An 8,053-nucleotide genomic window follows, 5' to 3' on the forward strand; every position below is an offset into this window, starting at 1 on the left:
AGGGCAAATGAAAAGGATCCCAAGGCTTTGAGCATCAGTGGATAGGAGGGCCTAAAGAACTAAAATCCTGGTCTAAGCGGCTAAACCAAGCTGTCCCTAACCATGTGCTTGTGGCGTGAAGGTGTCAAGTGAAAACTTGAGACTGAGCGGTTAAAGTCAAGGTCCAAAGCAAAAAGAAGAGTGTGCTTAAGAACTCTGGACACCTCTAATTGGGGACTTTAGCAAAGCTGAGTCACAATCTGAAAAGGTTCACCCAGTTATGTGTCTGTGGCATTTATGTATCTGGTGGTAATACTGGAAAACAAAGTGCTTAGGGCCACGGCCAAGACTCATAAAGAAGCTGTGTTCAAGAATCATCACACTGAACTAAGAGAATCAATAACACTATCTGAATTCTAAGTTCCTATAGATGCCAATCACTCTGAGCTTCAATGGATAAAGTGAGATGCCAAAACTGTTCAGAAGCAAAAAGCTACTAGTCCCACTCATCTAATTAGAATCTGAGCTTCAATCAAAAACTCTGAGATATTATTGCTTCTCAACCTATTAGTCTTCTATTTTATTTGTCTAGTTGCTTGAGGACAAGCAACAGTTTAAGTTTGGTATTGTGATGAGCGGATATTTTATACGCTTTTTGGGGTTAATTTCATATAGTTTTGAGTATGTTCTAGTTAGTTTTTAGTCTATTTTCATTAGTTTTTAGGAAAAATTCATATTTCTGGACTTTACTATGAGTTGTGTGTTTTTCTGTAATTTCAGGTATTTTTCTGGCTGAAATTGAAGGAGCTGAGCAAAAATATGATTCAGGCTGAAAAAGGACTACTGATGCTGTTGGATTCTGACCTCCCTGCACTCAATGTGGATTTTCTGGAGCTACAGAACTCGAAATGGCATGATTCCAATTGCGTTAGAAAGTAGACATCCAGGGCTTTCCAGAAATATATAATAGTCCATACTTTGCACAAGGATAGACGACGTAAACTGGCATTCAACGCCAGTTCTCTGCCCAATTCTAGCGTCCAGCGCCAGAAAAGGATCAAAAGCTGGAGTTGAACGCCCAAACTGGCACAAAAACTGGCGTTCAACTCCACAAATGGCCTCTGCACGTGACTTGCTTAAATCTCAGCCCCAGCACACACCAAGTGGGCCCAGAAGTGGATCTCTGCATCATCTATCATAGTCCACTCATTTTTTGTAAACCTAGCTACTAGTTTAGTATTTAAACAACTTTTAGAGACTTATTTTGCATCTCATGACATTTTAGATCTAAACTTTGTATTCTCTGACGGCATGAGTCTCTAAACCCCATTGTTGGGGGTGAGGAGCTCTGCTGTGCCTCGATGAATTAATGCAAGTATTTATGTTTTCCATTCAAACACGCTTGTTCCTATCTAAGATGTTCATTCGCGCTTAACAGTGATGGAGGTGATGATCTGTGACACTCATCACCTTCCTCAAATCATGAACGTGTGCCTGACAACCACCTCCGTTCTATATACGATTGAATGAGTATCTCTTAGATTCCTTAATCAGAATCTCCGTGGTATAAGCTAGAACTGATGGCGGCATTCATGAGAATCCGGAAAGTCTAAACCTTGTCTGTGGTATTCCGAGTAGGATTCAAGGATTGAATGACTGTGACGAGCTTCAAACTCCAGAAGGCTGGGCGTTAGTGACAGACGCAAAAGGATAGTAAATCCTATTCCAACCGGATCGAGAACCAACCGGTGATTAGCCGTGCTGTGACAGAGCGCGTGAGCGTAGTTTTCACTGGAAGGATGGAAGGTAGCCATTGACAACGGTGATCCACCAACAAACAGCTTGCCATAGGAGGACGAGCGTGCGTGAACAAGAAGACAGAGGAAAGCAGAGATTCAGAAGACAAAGCATCTCCAAAACTCCAACATATTCTCCATTACTGCATAACAAGTAACCTTTAATCCATGCTCTATTGTTTGTTTGCAATTCAACTGATAAACATAATTGACCTCCTGACTAAGATTTACAAGATAACCATAGATTGCTTCAAACCAACAATCTCCGTGGGATTCGACTCTTACTCACGTGAGGTATTACTTGGACGACCCAGTGCACTTGCTGGTCAGTGGTACGAGTTGTGAAAAGTGTGATTCATAATTCGTGCACCACTCCGCCATGTATGGCTCACCTGTAGGATGCAAAGATGTATTAGTAGTGCCAACAGAAGAATAAGAAATAACGGATTCTAAGTCACTCTCGGTACCATCTAGTGATTCGGTATGTTCCTCAAGAGAGGCCGAAGTACTAGCCAGATAATCCAACCGCCGTCTAGCTTGCCGAGTGTGTAACAAAGTTCTTTCAATCTCAGGGTCAAGCTCGGCTAGACTAGAATTCGGTTGAGACCGAGTCATCAAACTTGGGAGTCATAGCACACATACAAAAAGAAATCTGAACTATAGCTAAGTATTAAAAGAAAGTAAACTATCTACAATATTGACATATTCACATAACCAATATCAAGGCATATGTTGCAACCATTCTCCGGCAACGGTGCCAAAAATTTGATCGAGCACGGATACCGTCGATAAGGAATTTCACAAGATTTTTCACATTGCAAGTATAGTCCTCGACCGACAAATAATCCGTGAATCAAATTTAGAAGGGATTTGGTTGTCACAAGTTCAACTCCAATAAAAATAACCGAAGTATTCAAATCTCGGGTCGTCTCACAAGGAATGGGCAAACATGTGCATCAACATTGGTTAGAATTCCGGGGTTGCAAGTCATGAGCAAGAAATTAAACTAGGAATCTTAACGAGCAAGTAATCTTGAAATGCAAGAAACTAATCCAAACAACTAAGGCAAAATGTAAATAATTCCAAACTCAAAAAATAACATCCAATGTAATTCTATTCTAAACTAAACAAGTAAATATAACTAAAACAAGACAATTAAGAATTTTGGGCTTTCAAATATGAATGATAAAAGTAACTCTTGGCTAGACATGGGAATTGGGGTCACTATCCTTGTCTAATAACCATATCTTGACAATTATGAGGAACCAAACTCATTACGTCTACTTCTATACTTGAAGTCTGTTAAATGGTTTGGCCAACATCAACCCATAAGGTCCAACCTAACTACTAATTAACTTAGTAGTAGGCTAGTGTCAATGGCTATCAAATTGACCACCAAGGGTTCCCAAATCATCAAATCCATTAGACCCAATGACTCAAGTTTACCCAATTCCCTTAGCCTAGGCCAAGAGTAAAAAGGACTACTCCATAATCAAAGGAAACATTTCATCAAACACATGGTAAGCATTAATGAAAAGCATGTTCAAATTGCAATTAAATTGGAACTAACAAGTACTCACTAACAATTACCAACATACAATCATTCAAACAACACAATTCATCATGGAAATCATCAATGCAACAATAACAAATCAAGATCTACAAGATTCATGAAATGGGTATAAAATGACAAACAACAAGAAAACATAAAACTAACATAAGATCTAAACAAAATTATACTAGGGAATTCAAATTAAACAATTAAAACTAGTAATTAACAAGATCCAATTCAGAATTCAACAAGGGAAGATCAAATTAAAGCTAGATCTAGAGAGGAACAAGGATTTCTCTCTCTAGAAGAACAAAGAACTAAAAAATAGCTAAAAATTATGTCTAAATGTAAAATAATTGATCCCCCGTTTTCCCTAGCATCCTTGGATCTTTTTCATGCAGAAACAGCTTGAATTTGGGCCTGATGAGCCTCAGAAATTGCCAAGCATGATTTCCTTTAATGAGGTCACGTACAGCTTTCCGCGCGTGAGCGCCATGTACGCGTGCGCGCCGGTGTGGATTTTCCTAATCTGCGCGGATGTGTCCATCCTTCGTGCCACTTCCAGCTGTCCACATCCACACGGGCGCGCGAGGTGCACGTGCGCGCCCATGCTGGAATTCCCAAAATCCAAATCTTCATGTTCCTTCCTCTTGTGCATGCTTTCTTTCTCTCTTCTAGGCCATCTTTGCCCTATAATTTTCGAAATTAATCAACAAACAGGTCACGACATCGAATGGTAATAGAAGAGGATCAAAGTATAGCAATTTTAAGGCAAAAGAAGCATGTTTTTCATCATGAAGCAATATTAGGAAGAGAACACAAAACCATGCAATACTTGTGAATAAGTGCGAGAAATATTGACAAAACCCCCCAAATTCTACACAATATAAACCACAAAATTGGGGTTTATCAAATCTCCCCACACTTAAACCAAGCATGTCCTCATGCTTAAAATAAAAAGACCAAAGATTATGGTAAGAAAGGGTTTATGAAATGTAAACGACCTAAATAAATGCATGCAATTAATGTAAAATCATCTATCTACTTGGTCAAGGGTAAATCTATCCTCCAAGAACACATGTGAGCATACGGGGTGAAAATGATATGTAGTCCATAAATCCTACTAAATTGAACATCACTATGAAGTGTATCCGGGAAGTGTATCCGCTCTATTCGCTCGAGTGTTAGGCTTCGTCACTCAATCCTCCCCTAATCATGCTTTCCAAGATTTGTCTTTCATCTAACAATCAACAATTACTTAATGAATATTTACAAGCATCATGAGGTCTTATTCATGGGTTGTAACGGGGCTAGGGTGAAGGTAAGTGTTCATACCCTGGGTCGAGCTATCCATCCCGGGATGTTTAGCGACAAAGCGACCAACCTCTTCAGGTCAGACTATCCGACCTCTTCTCAAAGAGCTCGGCCAAATTACCAGGAAAGCCCAATAAAGGGCCCGAATAGAGGAACACAACCCAAATCCAAAGGCAGCCCAAGCCTATAGAGATAAAGGCGATTCTCTTGAAGATAAGATGACCTCACCCAAAGATAAGATAAGATAAAGATAACTAATTTATCTTATCTAAAAAGGCCACTCTACACCACTATAAATACACTGGAGCACCCAGGTATAACTCATACTCTGATTCTACTAAAAACCTGCTTAATACCCTTGCTAACTTAAGCATCGGAGTCCCTTGCAGGTACCCCCACCCTCCGGTGACAAAGGATCAACAGTGCAACAAGCTCAACAAGTCGGATACGATAGCTCCGGCCTCCATTCACAGTTGGACACGTCATCTCCGATCAGCACAGAAGATCTCATCCGAGATCATCCTACAGTCTCAGGTAACCCTCGGAACATTAGCGCCGTTGCCGGGGAACCTGGAAGTCATCCCATCACCATGGCAGACGACCATGACAACGACCATGATTCAGATCTAGAAGATAGAACGTCGCACAAAAACGCGGACACTACACCAAAAGATACCCCTGAATCTAACGGGGACAAAAACTCACCAAACCCGGGAGCTCTAGAGACGCTTCATGATCTATTAAAACAACTTGAAAAAGAAGCACAACATCAGCGAGAAGCTGAGAAAGATCTACAAAAGGAGATAAGGCGGCGCCGGGAATTAGAAGATAAACTTCTAAAACTCGAAGCCGATCTCAAAACCAAAGCTACTCGATCCTCCCATGAGGACAGCTCTCGCAAAGATCAAGATCCATTCACTAGGAAGATCATGAAGACCAAAATCCCTAAGGACTTTAAACTCCCGGATATGCCTTTATACGATGGCACGGCAGATCCCAGCCATCACCTCAGCAATTTCAGAAGTTGAATGTACCTCACCGACGCCTCGGACGCAGTCTGTTGCAAAGCCTTCCCAACTATCTTGACCAAAACGGCGATTAAGTGGTTCGACAATCAACCCCCTAGGACCATCTCAAGCTTTGACAACTTGGCCAAAAAGTTTCTAGCCAGATTCTCTATCCAAAAAGACAACCAAGCACGCCCCAAGTTTATTAGGAATCAAATAAGGAGATCGGAAAGGTCTACGCAGCTACATGAAAAGATTCAACAAGGCATGCCTGGACATACAAAGCCTACCAACGGAGGGCGCCATTATGGGCCTCATCAATGGCTTGCAAGAGGGACCTCTTAGCCAATCTATATCGAAAAAACACCCCGAATCTCTGAACGAAGTACAAGAACGAGCAAAGAAGTACATCAAAATGGAGGAAAACTCCCGACTAGGGGAGACCTCAAAATCTGGATTCACCTACCCCTCCCGAGATAAGGACAAAGAATCCAAAAAGAAGGAAGATCGACATGGGGAGAAAATAAAAAAAATATCACAATTACACCCCTCTTCGGGTGTCCCTTGTGGATGTCTACAGGGAAGTTTGCCACACTGAAAAAATACCCCCAACTCGACCACTCAAAGGCAAAAAAGGAGGAGGAAATCAGACTGAATATTGCGAATACCATCGAATCCCTGGACATTCTACCAACGAATGTTTTGACTTAAAGAATTTCATAGAAAAACTAGTAAGAGAAGGGAAATTAGATCGGTATTTGGCCACCCGGGACGATGAGCAACGAAAAAGAAGAAGGGACAAAGATGTCAGACGAACCGAGCGATCACCTCGTATACCAGAAAGACACGTCAACATGATACATGGTGGATTTGCGGGAGGAGGAATCTCCAAATCATCTCGCAAAAGATATCTTAAAGAAGTATATCATGTTGAGGGGAAAGAGGAAGCACCCGACATCCCCGCAATTACTTTCACCAAAGAAGACGCATCTGGTATCATCTCAGGACATGACGATCCCATGGTCATCACTATTATATTGGCAAACGCAAATCTCCACCGCACACTGATAGACCAAGGGAGCTCCGCTGACATCTTGATCAAAACTGCCTTAGACAAGCTCGGCCTAGAAGAAAAAGAACTTAGAGCATATCCAAACAACCTGTTCGGACTGGGAGACACCCCAGTTCAACCAATTGGATACATCTCACTACACACAATCTTCGGAAAAGAAAACCAGTCAAGAACACTCAAGATAGACTACATCGTGGTTGACGTGAGTTCAGCCTACAACGCCTTAATAGGCCGGACAACATTAAATCAGCTCGGCGCAATAGTCTCGACTCCACATCTATGCATAAAATTCCCAACTGCAGAAGGGATAGCTACAATAAAAGCAGACCAGAAGACAGCGCGCCGCTGTTACAACGAAAGTCTAAACCTCAGAGGCAGAGGAGAAGAATTCCACACAATCGAACTTGGTGGAGTTCAGAGGTGGGAAGAACTCCGCCCACAACCCGAGGGTGAAGTAGAGAAAGTCCAGATTGGAGACATCCCGGACAAAACAACCAACATTGGTACGATCCTAAAAGGAGACATAAAAGAATCACTCGTACCTCATAGGCAGAGGAGAAGAATTCCACACAATCGAACTTGGTGGAGTTCAGAGGTGGGAAGAACTCCGCCCACAACCCGAGGGTGAAGTAGAGAAAGTCCAGATTAGAGACATCCCAGACAAAACAACCAACATTGGTACGATCCTAAAAGGAGACATAAAAGAATCACTCGTACAGTTCTTACGAGATAACGTCAACCTCTTTGCATGGAAGGCTGCAGACATGCCATGCATAGACCCCAAATTAATGTGCCACAAGTTGGCGGTCTACCCAGGATCTCGGCCGGTACAACAGAGACGAAGAAAGCTCGGACCAGAACAATCCCAAGCTGTGGAAGAGCAGGTACAAGCTCTACTGGAAGCAGGATTCATAAGAGAAGTCAAGTACCCACTATGGTTAGCTAATGTCATCTTGGTGAAAAAATTAAATGGGAAGTGGCGAATGTGCACCGACTACACTGATCTCAACAAAGCCTGCCCAAAAGATCCTTATCCACTCCCAAGTATCGACGCTCTGGTAGATGCCTCCTCCAGATATAAATACCTCTCGTTTATGGACATATATTCGGGATACAATCAAATCCCAATGTATCCACCCGACCAAGAAAAAACTTCATTCTTAACACCAAAAGCAAACTATTGCTACATCGTCATGCCTTTTGGTCTTAAAAACGTGGGAGCTACTTATCAGAGATTAATGAATAAGGTCTTCACAGATCATATTGGAAAAATCATGGAAGTCTATGTGGACGACATGTTAATAAAGACACAAAGTGAAGAGACGTTGCTGTC

Source organism: Arachis ipaensis, chromosome B1 (assembly GCF_059453495.1).
Source record: "Arachis ipaensis isolate K30076 ecotype BB chromosome B1, ASM5945349v1, whole genome shotgun sequence".
Lineage (NCBI taxonomy): Eukaryota > Viridiplantae > Streptophyta > Magnoliopsida > Fabales > Fabaceae > Arachis > Arachis ipaensis.